Below are 26,376 nucleotides of genomic sequence, written 5' to 3' on the forward strand. Positions count from 1 at the left end.
GTTTCATGCCACGTTCCTTACTATAATATGTTTTGCCTCACAAGAATAGGGCCACATGATCATGCGTTGAAAACATGAGCCAAAAACGTGTCTTAACTTCATTGTTTGAGGTAATCTGTCACAGCAATTGAATCCTATTTGTACAAGCCATCATAGAATGATTTTGTGCAAACATTATGCCAATAATTTTGACATTTTTTTGTCTGTATACTACATAGCTTGTGCTTATTAAATCCTGACTGAGAAGATCCTACAATTTCTCAAAGTATACATACATATATTAAGTTTTAAAATATGTGTGCAAAACATCATTGTTACAGAAATTAAAGGACTGCTTTTCAATATATTAAGAATAATGACTCCCAGTTTCATTAATGTTGCAACAATTTTTATGGGTAAACGTTATCTCATTGACTACACATATTTCCCTTGTATATACACACACAACTTCGATCACGAGTTATTTCCATTTCTTAGCTACTGCTAGTAGACCTTCACTGAATGTGGCAGTACTTATGTCTCTTTGGCATACTGACCCCATTGTGGCTTGAATAAAATGACCAGCATAGGCCCAAAGGGAGTGGCACTCTTAAGAGGTGTGGCCTTGATGCAATAGGTGTGGCCTTGATGGATTAAGTGCATCAGTGGGAATGGGCTTTGAGGTATCAGATGCTCAAGCCATGCCCAGTGTTGCATTCTCTCCTGCCGCCTGCTGTTCCATATACAGAACTCCCAGCTTCTTCTCCAGTACCACATCTGCCTATTATACCCTGCCATACTTCCCGCCATGACGATAATGAACTAAACTTCTGAAACTGTAAATGAGCCATCCCAATTAACCATTTTCATTTATCAGAGTCGCCATGGTCATGATGTCTCTTCTCAGCAATAAGGCATTAAGACAGACTGTTACTTATCTTAGGTTTAACATTTTGTTAAGGATAATGAGCAAGATGTTGTGTTAGAATTGGGCAGTCAAGGAACAATTACATGGGGTGCATGTTGATTGGATAGAGCTAGTAACAGTCCCACCCACTGTGGGCTTTTAGTGATATATGGTCAGTGTCAGTAACAGCCTTATCTATAACTTTGCCCACCTACCCCCAGACTTATAAGGCCAGTTTTTAAACGACTTAGCTCAGGCTGTGGGACATGAGGCTTAAGTCACTATCTACAACAGTGTTGCTTTGTGTCTAAGATGGAGTTACATTTCTGCACCTCCAGCATGTTAAAGATTCCATATTTTAGTGTGTTAATTTGGGCCTGTCAGCAAGCTATTGGCAGCTGGTGTGCATTACCAGAGCATTTCCTGCTTCTACTATCTTGAAACATGTATGTAATTGCTAGTGAGACCTCATCAATGAATCCAGCGGCAGCAGTCTACTTAGAGCACCCACTGAACCTAACCAACATAGTTCAGACTTCATGTGGCCCATTTCTCTAAATCAATGAATGAAATGACCTGAGACTAGTGTTTGAGGGAACCAACCTGACTTTCAGTTGTTGCCTCTCATAATCACGCTTCATTCATACAACAGCACTTACATTTACATATCTGTTGAGTCTGAACCTGGGCATGGCTCATCCTGGTGGTTCTGCCTCAGGGTTTTCAAGTCATTTCAGAGAACATGGCAGGGGGGTTAAGGATATAGGGAGATTTTCAACGCATATAATACCTTCTTATTGGTTTGTCCCAGAGGCTATTAACTGTATACTCCAGTTCTTCTCCACATGGGAATGTCAATAATTTTACTTTATGTTTTGAGTCATGGCAACTAGCAGGACCACATGATATCAAAAGAGAAGAAGGAAGACACAATTCTAGCTTAATCAACAATGAAGCACTAAGTACACCCTAGCTGTCAGACAAAGGAAATACCATGTTTTAAAGCTATGAAAATATTTTCTATCACTCTGGTTTTCCTGAGCTACTGTTCCCTCAGGGGCAACTGCTATATTATAATTCTGAGTATACTTCTTCCTACCCCTCTCTTCTGTATTTTTTCTACTCTGTTACTACCGCTCATTTGGATTTTCTACTAAATGAACAAGTAGCACATTTTCATGCTTCTACATGTGAAAGTTTACAAACCAAAATACCTTTTACTATAAAATCTCCATACTGTTAGGATCAAACAAAAATAAAATGTTATTGAAAATGGTTATGAATGAGTATAAAAGAATATTTATTTTATTTTGAGTTATACTCATAACCACTGGAACACTTTTATGCCATTTCCTTTTGACCTGTATTTTAATTTCCTATGTATTATAGATTTAACATCTATTTAGACAATACTGTGGTTCATAACCTGAATAAATAATTTTATGTTACAATAATTGCATTCTGAAAATAGTATCTTTAATCTATGTGCATAATTAATTGTGGTGATCAAAGAATTAATGAGGAAAAAGTACAAACAATACATTAAAATATCCTTTAATGTTTAATGAATAAGAAAGATTATTAAAACTGTTCACATATCAATTAGAAAGACACTACAGATTTTGATGATTCTCCTTGGAAGGCCTCATGCTCCCTGGGAAGTGGGTGTGGGGTGAATATAGGGCATGGGAGGATGGGAAGAAGAGGGAACTTGGATTGATATGTAAAATAAGATGGTTTCTAAATTAAAAAAAAAAAAACACTACAAGTAATTTTCTCAAGGCTATAATGAAATTAAGTTTACATTTGGAAATACCTATAATAATTCATGTTCTATTCTACCTCAATTTCTGCAACACATAAATCAATACTCTTTAAAATGTCTATATTTTGAAAATGTTGATGACATACCATACTCACTCGAACAGTGCAAACACAAAAGAAGCTCTGAACACTGAACTTGTCATCATTTCACCCTTATCAGATCAACTGCTTTAGCTAATAGGGCACTCTTAACTTATAAACCACCCATGATGCATGACTATGATGCATTAATAATATCAAACATCTCCAGAAATAATAATAGAAAGAAAAGTGTTGCAAATCTCTGTGTGAGAAAAACAAGAAAGTGGATTCTACTGTCTAGGTAACTTGTTTTATCATTTTAGTTCCTCGTTGATTATGGAGTTTATAATTCAGGACAAAAGAGAGAGAGGTCAGGGTACAGTGGAAAGCAGATGAGTAAATGAGTCTGCTGGATTACTTATCACTGATTTTGAGAGCTGTAGCTTCTTACATTAACATGGAACAAAATTCTAATTGATGTAAATATTTTCATAAGTTACAGATAAATAAATACATTAAGTACAAGGTGTATTCAAGGTAGGTTCCTAAGTGGCAGCTTCTTGATCACTGTTAATTGTTGCTTGTCACTCTTAATACAAGTGTCTAAGTTTGTTCTTTAATGTTATGACCTCTTGAAAAATTATTAAAATGCATTCAATTCAATTATGTCCTCAAAGACAAACAAGCAAAGGCCTTAGCGATTGCAACTGTGCTTCATTTAAATATAAATCAAATATTCCAAAGGCAAATAAAAATGTAGCCACTGTAAGTTGAATTAAGTCCCATTTAAGTTAAGTTGTTAGCCATTTACACTAAAAACAAGAAAACATTTCTGAATAGACTTGATTATGTGGAGTGGAAATTCTATGTTTGAGTGTTCAATATTCTTTTCCATCCAATTCTGTATTGCCAGACCCTGTTTACTTCATTTAGTGTATTGTGTGAAAATTTGTCTATTATATGCCTCATAATTTACCATGATAGCTTAACTAAATGGTGATTCTGATGCAAGGGAATTCATGAAGCTCTAAATGAGTAGCACAGTCAGCAGGAGATAAGGGCTAAGGGAAGAGGATCAAATGAATAACATAATAGAAAATAATTATCACAGCTCCATTCCTAATAAATGTAAAATGTAAACAGACATATAATAGGATCAGCCTCAGCAGCAACAGGAAAGACTGAGTGAAAGCTGAAGGAGTCGGAAACCTGGCATTTATCATCTTTGAGTAGAAGTTTCTAGACCTGGATGTTTACACATAGTTACTGAACATATAGAATAATAATTGTTATTTACCATTTATAGCAGTTAGTGAAATAATGTTTTACAGCTGGCAATCAATTGAAAATCAATATATGTTTAAATCAATTTGTCTTCATCAAGGTCCAAATAAAACTATGTTACAGCTTCTACTATGAGAAACTTGTTTTCAGTATTTGTTTTACTGGTGTCTTCATTAGGGCTACTATTACTGTGTCGAAACACCTTGACCAAAGCCACTTAGGAAAGAATAGGTTTATTCAATTTAGGCTTACATAAAGGAAGTCGGGACAGGAAGTCAAACAGGGAAGGACTCAGGATCAGGAGCTGATATAGAGGCCATAGAGGGGTACTCTTTACTGGTTTGCTCATCATAGCTTTCTCAGCCTTCTTTGTTATAGAACCCAGGGCCACCAGCCCAGAGATGAGACCACTAACAATGGTCAGCGGCCTCCCATATCAATCATCAATTAACAAAATGCCCTACAGGCTTACCAACAGTTGAATCTTATGGATGTATAAGATGTTTTTATTTTTTTTAATTGAGGTTCCCTCCTCTTAGATGACTTTAGCTTGTGTCAAGTTGACATAAAACTATCCACACTGACTACAACTTTCTTCAGCACAAAACAATACCCTGGAACCTTATTGACTTGACTAGCCACATCTGCTATCAAATCTATTTTGGAATTAGGATTCAATTACTGATTTTGCTTATCTTGGTAAGTAACAAGGGCAGTAACATCTCTACTCTTGTGATTTTTGCAAATCATTTCTATTTAGAACCTTGGACCAGTCTCTGGTGCCTGTGGCACAGGGTGGCAGTCAGGATTCAAGGAAGCAGTTGAAGGTAATCATGGGAATACTGGATACCCTTGCTTATAAGGTACCAGTACAAACATTCCCAGGCAAAGTTTTCCCTAATGTAGTCCAAGACTGCATAACCTTCATAGCATTTCAGCTATAAGTATTTGAGTATTTGGGCATCCTATTAGAAAGGGGTGCATAGATGGTAATCATTCTTCTTGCAGATAAGCATGGTTGCAACTGCAAAACCCAAGGCCCCTGCTTGAAAGGAAATATTTTTTGTTATATGCATTAAAATCAGATTAAGAATTGTGTCCCTCTTCCTCGTTTGTAGAGCAAATCCTTCCTTGAAAATTCAATGTGAGTACTATGGAACTTTTCCAAAACTCAAAAAATAGAATTAATTATCTGATGATCCAGCAATTTCATTACTGGGTATTTGTGCAAAGTAAGCAAAACCACTGTGAAGAGAGAGGAGAGCTATCTGCAGCCCTGAGTCATTGTTGCACTTTTGGGAATAGGAAAATATGGAATTGTAGTAGGTATCCCTTGATGAAGACATGAAGAAAATATGATACACATCTACACACACACACACACACACACACACACACAAATCTGTAGACATATTTGAGATACACTGTGAAGTACTATTTAATCATAAGCAAGAATAGAATGCTGTAATTTTTTATTATTATTGAGTTGAGCTTAATTATCTGTGACATGATGTTCAATAAAAAACTTATTATGAAATTGGGCCCACGAAGGTTTGGTTGATATATGTTTAAAATTGTAAAGTCTCCTTCACTAGTAGTTTGTTTGAGTGGAATAAGGTTGCAATCTTTATGATTCTTAATTAATTTTAGCATGTATTGTCTTTGTATGTCCTAGATTCCAGAATAATTTTATAGATCCATGAAAGAATTATTTGCATGAAGTCATGAAAAATTATGTCTCAAATGATTTATAGAAAGTCATAAAGTAGTAAATACATATGTGTTACACACACCCAGAAAATGTTTTCAAGTTAAACATTCATTTAGAGCACATCTAATTTTTTACGTGCTTAGTACAGGTATTATTTTATACATACATACATACATACATACATACATATATATATATATACACATTATATAGAATAGACTATTTTTCCTGTATTTCTGAAATTGTTATGTGTCCATAAACTCTACCATTTTTAAATAAACCTTATAAAATAAATAGGAAGATTTTTAGAATAAGAAATATTGCAGGCTATGGTGGCACATGCCTTTAATCCTTGAGGCCAGCCTGATCTATAAGAACTAATTGCAGGACAGGCTCCAAAGCTACAGAGGAAAGCCCTATCTGGAAAAAAAAAAGAAAAAGAAAAAAAACCCACAATTTTTCATTTCTATAATTTGTCCTCTTTGAAGTAGAAACCTAGTAAAAAGTTTTTATTTATTATGTATGGGGTGTACACATGCCAAGGAATACATATGAAATTCAGAGGGCAACATTCATGACTACTTTTTTATTTACTTAACTTTTTATTAAGTCTTTGTGGAATTCATATATGCATCTCAATCCCACCTCCTGAGCCCTTCACATCTGCCCTCTGCCCTTGCAACCTCCCACAAAATAAAATAAAATTTAAAAGAAAAGAACTAAATCTCATCATGGAAGTGGTAGTGTGACCCAATGAGTCTCAAAGTGTACCCTTTAGTCTATCCATCTTTATTTACAAGAATTCATTGCAGTGAGCCATTGGCTCAAGACCTCTGGTTTCAGCTACACTATCGTTCCCGGGCCCTCATTGGGACTCATCTCGGATTTTCTGTTGTTGTCTTATGTCATGAAGAGCCTGCAGCTTTAGATCTGCACGACGGGCCCCTTCACATGCCAGCAGTTGATAGATAAGGTGGATGTTGGGTTAGGCCAACTCATAGCCCTGGTTCTGGGCTTATGTGGTAGCTTGGTTGGTCAGCCCACCAGCTCTTCCATATCCTCACCTCCAGGAGAGCTCTCCAGCATTGCCCCAATTCTAGTTCACCTAGCAGCAAGGGGCAGTCCTCGTTGTCCTACTGGCATGCTATCTGGCAGCTCACCCACATCACCAAAACTAGCTCTACTATGTTGTCCATGCAAGGTGTGGGGCCACAGTTGGTATGGGACAAAACCAGCACTCCCAGCTCTCCTGTGAGCCCCAGTTTGCGGGGCCGGGGGGGACGGTGTAGGAAGCATATCTTTCCCTCTCTCATGCGGTCACAATGGCAGATAAGAGGCATAATCAGCTTTCAGACACTCACATTCTCAGTCTGCTCACTGTGACCTCCTTCAACGGTGTCAGTTGTCCTGTACTGCCCAGGAGATGTGCAGCACCCTCTTTCCAGAGTGCAGCAGCTGGTGAGGGGCAGGGCCAACCCTCCCATCTGCCCCACGTGGCAAGGAGCAAGAGGGGCATTTGTGGAATAAATCTATTCTTAGCTTTCACTATTTGTGTGCCACAGGTCATTAGATTGATTTGGTGGTGAGAGAGGCAGAGAGAGAGAATTCATAAGATCACTAAACATACCATACTCTCTTTTCTTTGTTCCCCATCCAAATTTATAATCTTTTTTATTATAATTGCTAAGTGCATATGTATGTATGCATATATGTATGCATACATGTATGTACATGTATATAACCCATCAAGTATATTTAGCTTTACTCTTAAGTATGTTTGCCCAGGTCTAAAATATGGGATTGGACAAAGTATGTGTAACTCATCCCTGAAATAAACTGCTTTTCCCTCTCTCAGCAACCATTTCTTGTCTGTACCTCTTCATCTGGGGTTAGGTCAGGTGAAACTTCTTCGGTCTGCAATTGGTAGTAATGTTATGTCTGTTGTGTTTTGGTAAACATGTTTCTGAGGTCTCATAGGTGTTGCATTTTTCCTTTCATGTCTCGGTGACACTATATGACAGTAATTGTCCTTGTTCTCTGGCTCTTAAAATCATTCTTTTACATGATTTTCTTTAAGCCTTAGGTGTAGGAGTCTCATTGCAGATGAATTAGTTGGAGTCAGTTATTTACTCTACGTTTTGACTGGTTGTAACAGCAAGCATCTATTTCAAAAAGAAGCTTTTTGATGAAGGGGGAGAGTATATAGAAAAGTATTTAGAATACAGCTAGAAATTATATTGGTTTAGAATAATAACACCAGCAGTCTCTCTTCTTGGTTCTTTAACCTTGCCAATCTAGGATGTACAGTACCAGACATGGTTTTCTTCGTTGAGTTGGTCTTTTATCTAGTTAGACCTTGTTCATTGAACACAATACATAAGAGCCTTTACTACGCCATTTCAGATATCTGGCCAGTCAAGTCATTATTGTGGTTTATAAGCTTAACATCTGGATAGGTCTACTGGTTGTTCCCCTCTGTGGAAGCTTACACATCATTTCTGATAGCTAGTGGTCAAATATGAGCCTTCCATGTAAGCTCCAGGCTGATTACTCCAAGTCCTGAGTTCAAAGTGTATTGTAATTTTAGTAATAGGGACTTAATTTTAGATTCTGGGAGTCAACCAAAGACAAGAGCAAAATAATATATTTTTTTGAATGTCTTCTGGATTCCCCTAGCCAAAACTGGAGAAATGGCTCATTAGGCTTCTTACTGGGTATTTTGTCAAATAGTCTATGGCTCTTGGGGAAAGTATTTTTTTTTCTATCCCAAATGGCATAACTTCATTCAAAGGATGTAATGAATACACACCCAAGCATGTATAATTTTGAGTAAACTTAAAATAACATTCTCTATGGGATCTTAAACACAGCAATAGTGACATTTATTACCGCATCCCTTTGTACCACCCTTCCTTCTCACACACTACCAAGAGAGAGCCTCCCCATTTCTTCATTCATAGCAACCTAAGCCTACTATTCCAACGGTAAATCTCCTTATCCCACCACCCCAGTCCCTATATTCTCCTGCTTTCCTTGCCTTCTTCAAACTGGAAACTCATAAATTAAGATTGGGAGCCGGGATTCACAAATTACAGGGAGTATGGGGCATTTCCCTTTCTGACCATTATCTCACTCGGTATAATATTTTCTATGTTTTAATCCATGCACCTGCAAATTTCATCGGTTCATTTTTTCTTTGCAGAAGTATAGAAATCCTCACTAAAAACTCCCATGAGTAGATGTTGAACAATTTCCCTATTCTAAGAATTCATATTTTATTATTATTATTACTTTCTGCCTATGATACAAAAAGAAACAAAAAGTTTGGTTAGTTTGACTGATACACCTACACAGTTTCTTGTCTTTCATGAAAAAGAAGTCTTAAGATTAAATAATCATAATAACTGTTTCACAGACTCTGCCTAAATCATTCCACTTTGCTTGCTTCTGTGCAGACATCTCCTTTGACTGAGTGTACTTATATCTTTAATTAACAGCTAAAATTCAGGGCTATTTTCAATTTCCATCCTTTGTGGAAATCTTGTTAGCCTCGCACATTTTCAATGATAATTTTGTATTCATCAAATCTCTCTCTCTCTCTCTCTCTCTCTCTCTCTCTCTCTGTGTGTGTGTGTGTGTGTGTGTGTGTGTGTGTGTGTATATATACGCTTATGTGTGTGTTTCATAGCTTTAGCTCTAGGCATTCTTTTTATTGTCCCATAAGGTTTTAGTTTTGTAATTTCATCATTTTGTTCTTGTTTTACCCTTCTGACTCCTTTTCAGTTCAAACAGAGCTGTAGATATCCTTCTGAATTAGTCCTGAAAGGACACAAATTTGAAAACTAAACAATGCTGAGCTGTGTTCCCATCTCCAGTGAACCTGTAAAATGGAATGAAATTTAAACTGGATATATGTGTACTAGAAGAAATTCTTTGTGTTATTCTAAATAGCATTACAAAGTTATTTAGTATTTCAAATAGATAAATTCTAGTAGACAAGTTGCATCATGTAGATTTTAAGGAGTTCTCAAGACATAATAAGAAAACTATAATGTATTAGTGTCAATCTTTAAGCAGACAGATTATACCCATATGTCTCTTTCCCATTGCCTACAAAGGTCAGTTTTCTAAGTGAGTCATCAGTTGGATTTCACATCCAGCTCCTTCTCGTTGCAGGGAATGCTCATTCCAGATACAACCCAAGTGTCACTTTGGGCAGTTATGATCACAGTATTCACTCTACCCATATAATGACCTCAGTGATTAGTTAATACATGTTATAGTGTCAATGCAGGATTTCACGCTATTTTCACAGATACCAAAAAGGACTCACTTTTGTTTTAGTCCACATACATCAACTCAGAGCATTATATAACAATGTTTAACACCCTTTAAGTGAGACCAGCACCATCAAACTATGAGCAAATAAAAAAAGATGATGAGGTGAAATTTATGTTCTGAAGACATGAACACTTTAATGAGAGTGACTTCCAGACCCTGGAGCAGTCACTGCACTGTGATGTTCCACCCCTCCATCAGGAGTGTTGGAGAGGTCTTTAGATAGGTGATAAAAAAGCCACAAAAACACGTTCTGATTTTTAAGTCGATTTACTTATTGTGAAACAGAAATGCTGCAGTGTCCTTGGAGCAAGGAAACAGACAGAGATAGCATCTGCTAACAGTGTTCTCACTTTTACTACGCAGGCATGTGACTTCTATTTCCAGAAGAAGTTTACTTTTTCAATCTTATAAAAACTGAAACACTTTGGCATGAAATAAGTGTATATACAACTGGATTTTCATGAAAATTTAGATATGAAATCAATTATTGTGTGTGTGTGTGTGTGTGTGTGTGTGTGTGTGTGTGTGTCCTACAGTTGCACAAAGAAGATAAAAATTTCCTATTACTCAACTTCTAGGTCTTTATATTACTTTTTAAAACAGATCTATTTATTGTTATTTTTGCACATGTGTATGTGTTCATCTGTGTGTGAGTATGAGGTCGAGGATTGATGTAACTATAGATGCCAGAAATCTTTGAACCCCTGGAGCTGAGATTACAGGCATTTATGAAGCATTGGATGTGCATCCTGGGACCAAAACTCTGGTCATCTGGAAGACCAGTACAGGTTGTTAAACTGTGGTATCTCCCGAGGTCCCGATGTATGCCTATTTTATTGTTCAGTGTCCCTTTCTTCAAACAACGCTGAAGCAGAAATCTGCCTTTAAATGTAGTTTAGTGCATCTTTGTTTTCCTACTAGTCTGTAGCTGTTTTATAAATCAGATCTGACTTTCTGAGAATCTGAGAAGCACTCCTTAGAGGTACAAACCAAGAATGTCCATGACTTACAAAGAGAAAAGATTCTGGCAATCATTTCCACTAACTCACCCAGCTTTGAAATATCTTCCTTCCTATTTGTACAAAGATTGCATGTGTTCTCCTACATTGCATATTTGTCCAACTGAAATAGTTTTGAATGATATATTTTGTTTAGTTTTTCTAGACTTCTTTTTGAAGGCAGGTGATAATAAATGATAAATGGGTGTTTTATTGGGGAAAAACTTACACAGTTAATAAAAAAGGACTGCCACAGCCTTTCTCTGTCCTTGAGATCCTTGACCCAAGAGATAGAGCACCAAGAGAGCAAGCCCTGCCTCACACTTACCTTTTTCTGGTTCCATCTGCACCTCAAGCCATGCCCAAAGGGGTATAGCCACTAACACAAGAATAGATGCTGTTTTAATACCCCTTTTAGTATAAACAAGAAGGTTTAAAGCCTGATGCAAAAACTATATACAATGATAACAAGTGTCAAGTATATTTCAGGAAAACAAAGGGAAACATACATAAATTAAAACCTACAAACAACAAGAGCATCACTGAGCAAAAGACACATACTACATGTCCAATTTCAGGGTAAAGATTACTCCCCTAGCAGTCCTAATCTGAAAAGTCTAAGACTTGTACCTAGTATTTGCTATCTGAGACAAGAGAGGATATAGCTATGACTGTCTAGTCTTCAACCTCATCAAAGGTCTGAGAAGGAAACTAACATTAGTAGGGCAGGCAGGAAGTGCAAGCATGCGACTTCCTGAGGTGCAAGCAAAGACACAAACAGCAGGCTACATGGACAGTCATCCATGGTCTCACAGCAATGCCTTGGTGACCGACTTTGGCTAAGGCCTAATGTGTCAGACTTTTTCTCTCATGTCTGCTGGCCAGAAAGTCCCTGGTGGATTGAGCTGTAATCAGGCAAGTTCACTAGGGGAGTTCAAAGTTCCTGTGTCATAATTGAAATGTCTCGATGTCTGTCATAGTATCTAATATGAGATGGATTCTATTTTATAGAATATTTTATTAATACTTTGAGAATTCCAATTTTGATTGTATTTATTATCCCCATCCCTCCAGCTCACCACTGGTGTATCACCATCAACACGATTCCCAACTTAGTATATATTATTTTAATTATTTAAAACATACTGTGATGGCATTTAAGGTAGTTATCAATAAGCTAAGCACTGATCCTTACTCTTGGACTCCAGTTGTAGACAGAGAGGAGAGATGAGCATAGGGGTAAAGACCATGCTGGAAAAACTCACAGCAAAAGCTGACCTGACCAAGTGAGAGCACACAGACCCCAGTCATAAAGCTAGGAAACGAACCAGCATTGTACCAAACCAAGCCCTCTGAATGTGAGTAACAGTTGGGAGGCCTGGGAAGTCTGTGGGGCTTCTGACAGTGGAACTAGTATTTATCCCTAGTACACAAATGGACTTTGGAAGTCCATTCCCCATGGAGGAATACTATTTCAGCCAAGACACATGGAGGAGGGCCTAGGCCCTCCCCCAAATGATGTGACAGACTTAGATGATCCCCCAATGGAAGGCCTTATCCTCTCTGGGAAATGGATAGAGGATAAGAAGGGGTTTGTTAGTGGGGACATGGGAGGATGGGAGGGAGAGGAACTGGGATTGGTATGTAAAATAAGATGGCTTCTAATTAAAAAAAAACATACTGTGACTATTTTATTCAATCAAAAGAATATGTGTATCTGTCACTTAAAATAATGTGATAAACAAATTCATTTACCATTCACTTTAAGACACAATTCATTGCCAAAAGTTCTATCCCTTTCTATCCTTTGCATAATATATTAGTATGTGTTCAACTTGCACTTATTCTGAATTTTGTACTCAGCACTGCTTTGTATTTCTTGAATCTTTATCTCTAAATTGGTGTTATTCAGTTCTATGTACATTTGGTTTATATAAAAATCCATTATTATGATCAATTGATTTATAGCATGTGATTTTATGTTCAACAATAGGTGGATGAGATTGAAACATCCCAATGACTAGCTGTAATATCTTTTAATAATCCATCTGAAAAAGAGCTCTAGCAACTTCTATAACGTTCACAGTAAGATTCCCACACAGTTACACTCAGTACCTGAAACAAAGGGGACAGTGTCTTGGACAAGAGCTGGTGAAGTCATATTGAGACAGTTTTATTCATGTTTAATCTTGATTTTGAAAAATACTATATCTTGGAATTTATGTTCTTATTTAATACTATGCCATTTTCAATTTTCTTTATCATATGTGCTTTTGTTTATACACAAGTTTATTTTGGTAACAAATCATTTAGCTTGTTTGAACTCAGTGTGCTCATATATTAGACATGTTAGTTACAGATACCTGGTAAACTGGCAATAATAAACATATCATTCACATGAAGTAGTTTGTCCATTATTCCATACAGTGGGTTGCAAACCATTATAGGCTCATACCGATGTTATTAGTGGAAGTAACTTGAAACTGTGCTGTGATTCTTGCTCATCCATATGATCCCAATATCATTGTGAACTGTAACATGGGATGTTACCTCCCAGTATCTGTACTCAGATGATCTGTGTAAATAAAGTATGCATCTGGCTCGACAGTTCTATGCAAACCAAACTTTGTGATACAGACTTTTTGATAATTTTTAAATGGTTTTTGTAGTTGAACTGAACAACAAATGCATGTCTATAGTGAAACATATCAGCAAAGCTATTTTTCAGTGTGCTCCTCTCCTCTACACATAGTGCAATCTCCCCTTTTTGTTATCCCCCATCACTTTTACCCTAACCCTCCCTTTCAGGAGGATGCATTCTAATACATTGATCTATGCTGTGGTACAAGTGACTTAATGCGTTGCCCTTTAATGTTTTAATGTAGTTGGAAAGAGGACACCAGAAGGAGATTTGCTTAATATTGTCAGAGTCTTGGCAGAATTTCTGTCAGGCTCAAGGATGTGTAGCATTATTTCCAGGTTTGGACTCAAGAGCACTGCATTTCCAAAGAGCTTGAATCTGCTTCCTCAGCAAATCTCAACAAGTCTCAACTCCATTAAGTCAAGAGTAGAGAGCTCCCGTGGTAAAAACGAATATGTCTATGAAAAGACAGGGTTAGACCAGAGTCTTTTATTAAAACTGACCAAAGCACATAAATATTGTAAAGGAAAACCAACTGGCACAACTTGGTTTTCAGGAATTCCAGCGCGCACTCAAATAAACCATTGGCAGGTGAGATACTGGCAACTAAGATTTAGCCAGATAAAATAGGAGACAGTGCTGTGCACAAATAAAGATTCAGACATCAAAGGAGATGGGGATACACAGTCTGAGGAAGATGTGCGAGTGTTAATAGCACAGAGACACCCAAGAGCTGAAAGATCAGAAAAGACTCACTGAGACCACTAAACAGTAGAACAGGAAAAGATCAATACCTGTCACCAAACAAAAGGGTTTCAAGAAGCATTTACGGAAACCATTAGACTGCAGTGCGACTGTAGGGGAGATATGAACAAACATCTATTCACTTTATGATCTGTCTGTGATGACAGATCAAATAAATCATTCTACCAATGTGCAACATGGCAAACCAATGAACCCATTGGACCTTCTCACAGGAGTGTGTGTGCTAGGTTACCTACAGGAGCACAGGTAACAGAAATGAATCAGCATCCTAAGAAAGCCACTTCAGATGAGATGATTCACAAACACTGCATCCCTGCAACTTCCTGCAGGACTGGAAGGAAGTGTGAAATATCAGAGAATCCTCAAGGCAGCTGGGCTGGCCAGAATATCTTCTCCCTAGTAACCCTTTCTACTTACATAGTTCTGGGGAATGGCCTCCTGAATCTTCCAAGTTTCCAAAATCTCCTGAGAGTAGGGAGCATTATTTACTTCTCAGTATTTAACCCAGGTTGAAATGTTCCAATTTAAAGAAAATTGCTAAGTAATAAGTAGGAAAGCCAGGCAATATTCCATCTGAACCACAGTCAGTAAACCTCATCTCAAAAATCTGAAGCTATTGGTAACTATCTTCTTGAGTTCTTTGTATATTTTGGAAATCAGCCCTCTGTCAGATGTGGGGTTGGTGAATATCTTTTCCCATTCTGTGGGCTGCCATTTCGTCTTGTTGACTGTGTCCTTTGCCTTACAGAAGTTTCTCAGCTTCAGGAGGTCCCATTTATTAATTGTCAATCTCAGTGTCTGTGCTGCTGGTACTATGTTCAGGAAGCAGTCTCCTGTACCAATTCTTATGTACTCATTCACATATGGATTTCAGACATAGAGCAAAAGATTACCAGCCTACAATCCACACCACCAGAGAAGCTAGGAAACAAGGTGGACCCTAAGAGAGACATACATGGTTGCTCGGAGAAACGGACAGGGTCAAGATCTCCTGAGAAATTTAGAAGCATGAGGAGAGGAGGGGAGAAGGAGTTAGGAGAAACAGAAGGGGAGAAGGAGGACATGAGGGATCAGGAAGATTGAGTTGGGGGTAAAATAGAAGAGAGAAAGGAAAGAGGGAGTCATTATAGGTTTAAAGAAAAATCTAGCACTAGGAAAATGATGAGAGATCAACAAGGTTGACCCCAACTAACAATCTAATCAATAGTGGAGAGGTTACCTTAAATGCCCTTCCCTGATAATGAGATCAATGCCTACCTTATAAGTCATCATAGAGCCTTCATCCAGTAGCTGATGGAAGCAGAAGCAGACACCCACAGCTAAACACTGAGCCAAACACCTGGAATCCAGTTGCAGTGACAGAGGAGTGATGAGTATTTAATAGCATTAATGTGTATATATCACATTTGGTTTAGAAAAGTGCTTATGACTTTTTTAATTTTAGTCTTAATGGAGTTCAAAAATAAATAGGAGGAAATCATGGATAAGGTCAAGTAAAATGTAAGGCTGAAAAGTCATAAGAGATATAAATATATAGACATTGGAAGATTCAGGGAAAAAAAGCTTTATTTTAATTGTAGGAAGTGGAAAAAAATCATGAAGAAAATATCTTGCCTCACGGGATGTTAGTTCAGTATTCTGTAATAGAGGAAAACATGCCTAAATTGTGTAATTATACTGTTAGAAAAAGAAGAATTTAAGATTTCCCAGCAAGCTGTCAAATAACAACTTGGAAATCTTTACGTTCATATTGCTGAATCCATTTTACCAAATCTGTAGATGAGCCCAGAGCACCAGTCTTCTGAGACTTTCTGGTTACTCTTAGGCATTTTCAGGTCAATGAATCATGATCCGTATTGGAGGCTGAAGTAAGAGATCCTTCAAAGCAATCTTGAGATATTTCTTAAGTTCCCTTTCTTTGATGAGATGGGAATTTGGAAGCCACAGATTGGAAGACTTCAGGGACACTAGGATGTCTGAAAGAAAGTTATTTTTGTCACATGGATATTCTGCACCGATAATGTTTGAAATAGCCTATGTGAGTATTTCAATGTTATTTCAATATTCTGTTGAAGTAGTGCATTAAATCAAATGCAAAGTATTTAAATTATTTTAAAAACAATGTTACATGGGGGCTGGGTAGATGGCTCAGAGGTTAAGTTCCTTCAGCTACATCTGCCCAATAGAAGGAAAGGAACTTACTATTTTGAAAGGATCTTGATATGGACATGATTCATTTATTATCATTATTGCACAACCATGAGCATAGAGGGCTAACTAATGCCAGATGTAAATTTGGCTGATCACATCTGTGAAGACAGATACTTTGGGGAAGTCAGGCAAGCATCAGACTCCCTTATCTATACCACAGAGACAATTTTGATGATTTCAGAGTTGATAGGAGCCTGCGTAAGATTCTGAGGATGTTAATTATTCAGAGCCTGCAATGTGCGAAATCTGAGAAATATGTTCAAGATTCTGGTCCAGAATATGAATCACTTTGCTCTGGAGTTTTCTCAAGAAGATTGGAATGCAGCAAGTATTTTCCAGGTGCCTAGCAGTTTTGTGATCACTATTCTCACCCATCCCCATCCTACACACCATATATCAATAACAGAGAAGTTTCCGAATGATTGTGTTCTTGGAATGAAGGAAGAAAAAGAAAAGGGTGGAAGAAGGAAAGGTGAAAGAAGATAAAGAAAAAAATTAGAAAAAGAGAATAAACAAAATTGTCTTCCGTGCTTTACCCTCCCTAGTGGGTAGTTTATAATATTACACTGAAAAGAGTGGGAAGTACTTACAGATAGCACAAGGTTTAATGACATGAGGCATGGCATTCAGGAACCACTCATTTGTGGAATTATAGAGCTGCTACCCTGGTGTAGTAGTTTACTATCACCAGGAAATCGTCTTACCTTAGGAAGCACTCGGTATCTGTTCTTATCAAATGACTCCGGGAAAAGAATTGTGCTTAAGTTTAAAGGCATACGAACCAAGGTAATATTTACAAATATAATTCAAATATTATTCAATGCTAATAGTGGAAATTTTATGTGAGATAAAATGATGTTCCAATGATTTGCTGTTGTTATTATTGTTAGGAAGACCCATCCATGACTACATTTTTAGTGGTTCCATAAGCCAGGTTGTAGTCGACAGATATTTAAATCTGACTTTGTGCTGCTAAAATATCTTTGAAATTGCCTCACTGAAGAACCGGTAGAGCACTGGTCTCAAATACATCTCAAAAACCATATCTGAGGAAATGAAGTGTAAGAAGATGAATCCTAGTGTAAGAAAGTCAGATTTTTTTAAAGCATGTACTGGAAAATTAAAGCAACGTTGGGCACTCCTTTTCTTCTTATGACTTCTTATTTAATTTTTTAAAATGTTTTTATTTGTGTCAATAAAATATATACACTGAATAGCCTATTAATAGAGTACTTCAATAAAGTTATAAGCATAAAAGAAGAAAAAAAATTAATTAGGTAACAAAGTTCTATATCCCTGAATAATTTGTTTTAATTCTGAGCCAACATAGAATTAGCAGCTCACTCTATTTTGAACCCTCACCAGGATTTAATTTTGATTACAAGTTACATACTATATTTGTGTGCTTACATAGATCAGGAAACAACATGCAGTACTTGATTCTCTCCTTTTACCTTGTGGTATCTATGAATTACACTCATATCTGCAGTAGGGTTCTTTATGTTCTAACCCATCTCACTGAACTCTCACTGTGTGATTTTCACACTCAAAAACAATTTGCTGACTAGCCATGGACTGAAATTTCTGACTACAATCCAAAGCTCTTTTTTATATTTGTATATTGTTTACTCTCAGGTATTTTGTCATAATGATAGAAAGTATGCTGGTGTATCAACCTATAAAATTTCAAATAATGTAATTTGCTTCATAATTCAACAGCAAGAACTATGACTCTGGGAAAAAAGGAGACCTTGTTTTTCAGTTATTTTCAATCGCTCTGACAAAATACTACGATGAAAGAAACTTATAAAATAAACATTTACACTAAGTCCATAATTAGAGTCTATGACCATCATAGAGACAAGCATGCCAATCCAGAGGTAGATGTGACACTGGATCAGTTGCTGAGAGATTACAACTTCATCCACAAGCATGAAGCAGAGATAACAAACTGGAAAAGCTGTGAGCATTTGAAATCACACAGCCATCTTGCAGTGACATACCTCCTCCAGCATGACCATACTCCTAATCCTTCCTATACATTTCCACCAAACATTTGATAATATGAGGGTCATTCTCATTCCAACCACCATAGTCAGGTGAAGAAAGGTAACATAAGGAAAGAGTGAAGGTTTGGAAACCCTGTTAAAAATGTTTACCTATGCAAGAGTCATGAGTAATGCTTGTTTCCAAAGTGGTTGTGCAAGTTTGCCCTCCCACCATCAGTGGAGGAGTGTTCCCCTGAGTCCACATCCTCTCCAACATAGGGTATTCTCAGTATTTTTGATCTTAGCCATTCTGGCAGAGTCATTTTGATTTGCATTTCCCTGATGATAATTAAGGATGTTGAACAATTCCTTAAATGTCTATGATCCATTTGACATCCTTCTGCTGAGAATTCCCTGTTTAGCTCTGTAGCCCCCCCCCCCCTTTTTTTCAATTGAATTATACTGTATTTTGATGTCTAGTTTTTTGGCTTCTTTATCTATTTTGAAGATCAGCCCTCTGTCAGATATGAGGTTGGTGAAGATCTTTTCTGATTCTGTAGGCTAATGTTTTGCCTTAAAATTTGGAATTAACCTACCTCACAACCCAGCAATACCATTCTTCAAATTTTATTGAAAATTCTGTGTATAAATGAATAGTAATACAGGATAGCTCAATCGTGCTGAAAACTTAAATGCACTTATTACTAAACAAAACCAATTCATAGAAACAAACTAAAAGAAAAAACTGAATATTAAAATAAGAGCAACACTGTGACTTCTTTTCTGTGTTATATACTCAATCATTCCAAGTATGAGAAAGGAACACATTAGTGGACCTCAAAATATGAATCAATAGAATTTAAGAAAATTAACCTTGCTGCATTGTGTACTCATTGAGATAGTGGCCATCATTTATCATAGATCTCAGCTACCATTGCCGACAATCAAATTCACCAATGGAGTTCACTAAACTATTAAAGCAGAAGTGCTTAATTATCATCACTGTTTGAAAAAGTCAACTGTTGCACAAAGGCTTCCATCACTAATGTTACATATGCTTCTTCAGTTAGAAATAACGTACTTATATGAGTCCTGGACCTTCATTGTTTGCATTTTAATACTGGCTCTGCCATTTACTTTACAAGCAGACTTAGTGAGGACTATGTAATAACATTACCTCAACTCTTTATTTCTCACTCACATGACTTAGGGGTAGATCTGCCTTAGGAGAGATTTGTGTGCGTGTGTGCGTGTGTGTGTGTATACCCATAAGCTTCCAAAATTTCATGTCTATGAAGAGAAATCTACACCCAAACTATAACTGATCTTTAATGATCTCTACATTTGTAAAAGGCTCCATTGGTAATCCCCATCGATTGGAACAGTTACATAAAAAATCATTCCCTAACCTTTTATTCTCCAATTCTGAATCTACTCCATGTACATGCTGAATGCTCCCTTTACTCACAATAACCCTTCGATGCTTGCCTCTTCCATCTATCACTGTAAGTTTCCAGTGGGTATGCCAGCTTCCATTGTCCCATTACTTGTTTTATATAGTTTTTATTATACAAATCAGACAATAAAATTTCGTTCTTCAAATATTCCAGTCTTCTATCATTCTCACAATCAACTTACTTTCAAAACATCGGTAAACTAGGGTATATTATTTGTTCCTAGCCACATCTACAACCCCACATCCACATATAGTCTCTACCCCTCTTTCCCTTAATTACTTATTTTGCTGCCATTCAAACACACTAAAAACATCCCTACCTAGAAGCCTTGAAACTGCTAGGTGATTTATTTGAGAGGTGTTTCTTAAAATTTTGAAATTGCTTCGGATCCCTGCTAAGAGAGCACTTCCTTGATTATCCCATCTAAAACAGCCCTGGTTTCTGTTGTTTTTTATCTGAAATATGCTATCTTCGAATCACTTATAAAAACTGATGAAAATTATTTTTAATTCTGATTTCTTTTCACTAAATAGAAACTATGATGGGAAAAAGATTGCCTCTTATTTTTTAACCCATTCCTAATACAAAAATCATTATAAGTTAGACACAACCCAGTGAGTGATAATTAGCTGAAGACATACATAAAGAGTTACAAAAATATTCCCAATTTTCAAGTGGTACCTATTATTTTTAATGTTTGCCTTCAAATATAGATCCAGAAAGAAGTATAACTTTTAAAATTCAGAGCATTTATAGACAGATTATCATTTTCTTGGCACCTATTAGCTTCATAATAAATATCTTAAGTGGTCATGGCAGGTGTTAAGCACCTGTGCGACAACTGAATAGGATCCTTGATTCTTATGTATGGCTGTGCTGATACTGACAGAACCTGTTGATTATGAGAGCTCTGTGGATTTTCTAACTGTGTGGTGTTTTCTCAAGATGGTTGCTAATAACTTCTGATTATAATTTGAGATAAAATACTAACTTGGACCCTATGATTATTTATGAGCTGCTAAGTTTGTGCTGCAAGCTTCCAGAATGGCATTCTGATCTCTCCACTGAATTCATATGTATTTTCATAATCTTCAAATTCTTTTTACTATTCCATACTTACTTATGAGTGAAGGAAAGTGCAAATCTTTTGTTGCTAAGTAGAAAAGGATCTTATTTTCTTATATTGTTGTCTACTACTGTATTCTTAAAATACTGAAGTATTTCTTTACCTGATAAATTATTAAACAAATATAATATAAACAAATATTATAATATATTAAATAAATATATAGTTTTAAAATTATGTGTATGTAATTTTATAAAAATTTTAGGTTAGAAGTTGAAAATGAACCCAGAACATAAACTACAAAAGAAAATTATGTGTATAAATATTATCTTATATAGTATGTAGATGCAATATGGAACAAATACAACCTAGTGACTAGGGACAGTTATTGAATACTTTGATAATCATACTTTTTTGTAGCTGTACTTTATTGAAGGCCAAAATTCATCAAAAGGTTAGCTCATCATTTAACTCTTCTTTTAAAAGGCAACCTCCTGATGTATCTTTATTCCAAATAAAATGTCTCACAATTCTTTTCCCTGTGTTCCAAACAAATTCTTTGTGGGAAAATTATTTTATATGAATATGAATAAATCAGCTATTTATATCCAAATAAATTATACAGAATTGCCTCAGTAATTAATACAAAATAAAATAATTTGAACATCACAGTAAATATTTCAAATAATATGTTGTAAATACTGAATTTGATTGGCTAATTATGAATATTAAATAAAAATTTGATATTCTTGGTATCAATATTTAGTGACAGCCAGCTAATAAAAATTGGAAAGTATATATCCCCAAAGCAAATTTAATGTGATAGTTCGACTTTAGTTTAAAGCAAGTAGGAATAAATTTAGGAATTTATTTAAGCATGTGCTAAATTTGAAATTCTTATTAATTATAAAACATTTGTAAAATTATTATGGACAGTTTATTTCATAAATAATGATTTGATAAGGTCATGTTGATGGTGATGGCCATGCTGACCCTGAAGGCTATATCCATGTCAGTGGCTCATCCGGCACAAAGTGGTCATTTTGGGATACATGGCCCATGCTACTTTCAAGGGCCATATTAGTGTCTGTTCTCCATCAAGCCACTGGAGGCCAGGTTGATGTCTATGGCCCATAATGCAAACTCATGCCTATCTTCTATAATGCAACCAGATGCTGTGTGCAATTCTGTGGTCTATGCTGCTTGAAACTCTTCTTATGTCCATGATACGTGCTGTGACTGTGTTGATATCTGTGATGGCCATGATGGGGGTCCATTCTCCATGATGTTTCTGGAGACCAGGTTGCTCTCTGAGGTCTGTGCGGCCAAGGGAAACTATGATCATGCTGCCTCTGACACTTGTAGGTAGGGAAGCATCTGTTTCAGTGAAACAGAGGACTCCAGATTATAATTGAAAATAAGAAACACTGAAGGCTTCTTCAACAACCTCTATCCCCAAACCCAAAGAGGAAAAAACAAAACAAACAGTCTAGACAGGAAGCCATTGAGGAGAGTCCTTAAAAATTGAGATAAAGATTCTGAAGCATAGCTCTTCACAGTTGTTGACTCTGGTGATAGGATGGGAAAAGACTGAGTTATCTTTAAGAGCTTGTAAGGGGTTGGCCATTAAGAGTTTGAACAGACTCTAATGAGTATGTGGGCAACACAAATTGTACTTGGTATATTTTGGGGTGAATCTTCTAAGGGTGGGAGATAGACCTTGGAATCATGGGAAGTATATGTGATTAAGATGCATTGAGAATGAAATTCCAAAATAATGAATAAATATATTATGTTGGAAAAATAAAGACTTGAGATATCTAATGTGACTGAGAAACTGTAAATAGAGCTGTAAAGAAATTTTACAAGTCCTATTTCAGAGGAAAACAAACTGAACTCATTTTAAATTTCACAAATTTTCCTTTTAGGGACTTTTTGACAACACAACTCTCAGATTTACCAATTTGTTGCAATCTCTCAAGGAGCACAAAAACATGGAGGCCCTTCTTGTAATCTGCTGGCCAGTAATTTGTCACCTGCAACTATTAGAATATTATGGTCCAAATGAATACTTGCCCAGACAGTGAAGGAAAGTGGACCCCAAAAGGCACAGGAATGCTCAGACTGAAAAGGTTCCTATTGAAAGAGTATTTTTCCATCTTATATTTCTAATATTCTAAGACATGGCTTTTTAGAGATGTAATATTACTAGAGAGTTTTTGTTAGCTGATGCCATTTGCTAATAAATACCATATAGATCAGAAGGAAAATGTATTAGCTAAAAGACTTTGATCTTCCCTATAAATTTTAGCGGAAGACTGGACTTTACTTCTCGTTTGCTTAATTTTTACCTATCAGTGAGGTTTATTTGAAAGGATTTTTCCTTGACTCTTGATGTCCTTATTCAGTATCAATGTGTCAATAAATATACAGGTCTATACTCTGAAAATTTATTGTGAAAATCTCAGGTATAAAACACAAAGGTGATTATTTTCTATTTTCAAGTATTTTGAAAAGTTACATGTATATTGATATGCTCTATCATTTAACTGACTAAATAAAATGATGACACATTATAATTAGAAAAATCCATGCAGCATTTCAGATGCACTTTTTTTAATGTCACTGTAACACAGGACAATCAAAGTGAGAACAAACTTTAAAAAAATACCTATGTTACAAGAAGCTAATAAGTGTTTGTGTTCTTTTATTTTTAATTTTATAATACATGTCATTTTTTTGATATTTACAAATTTTATCCCTTCCTCCCCTCCCTTCAATCCCTCTGGTACACCTCTCCCTACTCTCCTCCAAATTCATGGCCTGTTTTTCACTAAATATTATTATATACATATATGTACATACATATATATTTCTAAATATAACCTGCTAAATTTTACATAGTTACTTGCATGTTTGTTTTCAGGGCTGACTTTCTGACACTGGAAAATCAGTTGGTTTTCTCTCCCCTGGGGAAAAGCAACACTCTTGTTTCCAGATTTTCTGTTTCCCATACTTCTCAGTGTAGATTTGAGGCCTTGTGGGATTTCCCCCATCTAGTCTGGCATGCTTATTGCTGTCATTCTTGTTTAGATTGTGTTTACCCAGTTATACTGGTGAGATTTTATGGTGTGATTCCAATATTGCTAGGACACACAATCTAATAGCAAGCTGCCAGGTCCTCTGGCTTTTATAATATTTCTCTCATCTTTCTCCAAAGTTTCAGGAGTCTTAGGTTCAGGATTGCAATTGTAGATGTATCCATTGGGACAGGGCTCCACAACCCTGCATTTTAATTGGTTGTGATTTTCTGTCCTGTTCTCAGTGTGTTGCAAAGAGAAATTTCCACTATTGGCAGGGAGACTATAGTTATTTGCTGGTATAAGGATATGTGTTTATAGACTGTTAATAGCAATTGCTCTGTTTTAGTAAATTAGTGCTTCTAAATTGCTCTCCAATAACTTTCCCAACACTGAGTAGTTAGCTAGGTTACCAGTATAAGACCTATTTTTCCCTCCAGCTGTTTTTTAAAAATTACTATTTTAACTGAATATTCCACCCCACTCTATACCCCGATTTTCCACATTCTTCTCTAGAGTCTAACCTGATGAGTTCCTCTGACCTTCCCATGCAAGCCTTCTTTGCAACATGAGCAGCCTACCCTTATGTCTTCAACCAGTGTTCCTGTTAAGCTGAACTATTCTGTCCCACCTGCCAGCCAGCTCCCAAAAAAACACAAGAAGACTTTTTACCTTGGTCAATGGCTTGTTACTAACTAGGTCTTATGACTTAAATTAACCCATTTCCTTTCATCTACATTTTTTTTTCATGTGGCTCAGTTACTTTTATTTTCTATTGCCCATGCAGCTTCCTCTGTGACTTCTGGTATCTCCTTGAGACTCCACCCTTCTTCCTAGCATGCTCTCTGCCCCCAAAATCCTGCATAGCTATTGGCCATTCAGCTTTTTATTAAACTAATCTGAGTGACAAATGTTTACAGTGTACAAAATAATTATTCCAAAACAATCCTGTTTAGTCTGACCACCCCAGGTTGTTTAGTAGCTGGTTTTTAGGTTCCCATAGGGGTCACACATTATGTGCTCCTATGTATGCTGCCCATATTCACCGGTGCTACAGCCTATCTCTAGGCTTCAGGTGATACTAGTGACATATCTCCAAAACCAACTAGTCCTATAGTAATGCTCTCTAATGAGAATTACTTAAATGAAGCCCAGGGCACAAAATTTAAAAGAACAATCATGAAGTTTGACAAAGAATTAAAAATTCTATAAGAATGAACAAATAAACAGCTCAAAGTAATTAAGGAGAAATGGATGGAACAGAATAAATAACTGAGTGATGGCCAAGAAAATAGAATCATACTGATGATGGAAATGACAAAGACGATCCAAGATCCCAAGAATGGAATTAAATCAGGAAATAAAAATAATGAAGGAGATTCAAGATGAAACACTGAGAAAAAACAAGACAGCAACAAAAAGCAAAACAAAATAGAACAAAATCTTTGAATTATAGCCATAGGTGAGGGAGAAGAATTCCAGGTAATGACAAGATCATAGGAGAAAACTTCCCCAAACTAAGGAACTACAAAATACAGGAACTACAGAAAACACCAAACAGACAATAACAAAAAAAGTACATCCCCGTGACTTTTCATGATTGAACACTAAGTATACGTGAAAAGATAGTGTGTTGAAACATGCAAAAGATAAATTTTGAGTCACATTTAAGGAAAGTAAATCACAATCACAGCTGATTTCACAATGTAAATTTTGAAACCAGAAGTACCTGGAGCAATGTGTTATTATTCTTAAAAGATTATAAGGAACAAATTAAACTAATATAAGCATAAGAAAATCATACAAAATAGAACAAGAAAAACTTTCCTTGACAAAAGTATGTGTGTGTGTGTGTGTGTGTGTGTGTGTGTGTATGTGTGTGTATGTGTGTGTATAAAACAAAAATCCTAAAGAAAAGGCAGGAAGCACTATTTCTGACTGAAGAGAAGAATGGACATAGCAGAGAGACTGTAGGGATGAATATGAAGCCCAAATGTGAACTGAGCAAAAACTATATCCATAGACATGCTGCGGTGGATAGGGAAAATCCCAGGGGATCTCAACCTTATAGAATGAACCAAGGGTACCAACGAATTTTGTGAA

This window comes from Phodopus roborovskii, unplaced genomic scaffold (genome assembly GCF_943737965.1).
Source record: "Phodopus roborovskii unplaced genomic scaffold, PHOROB, whole genome shotgun sequence".
Lineage (NCBI taxonomy): Eukaryota > Metazoa > Chordata > Mammalia > Rodentia > Cricetidae > Phodopus > Phodopus roborovskii.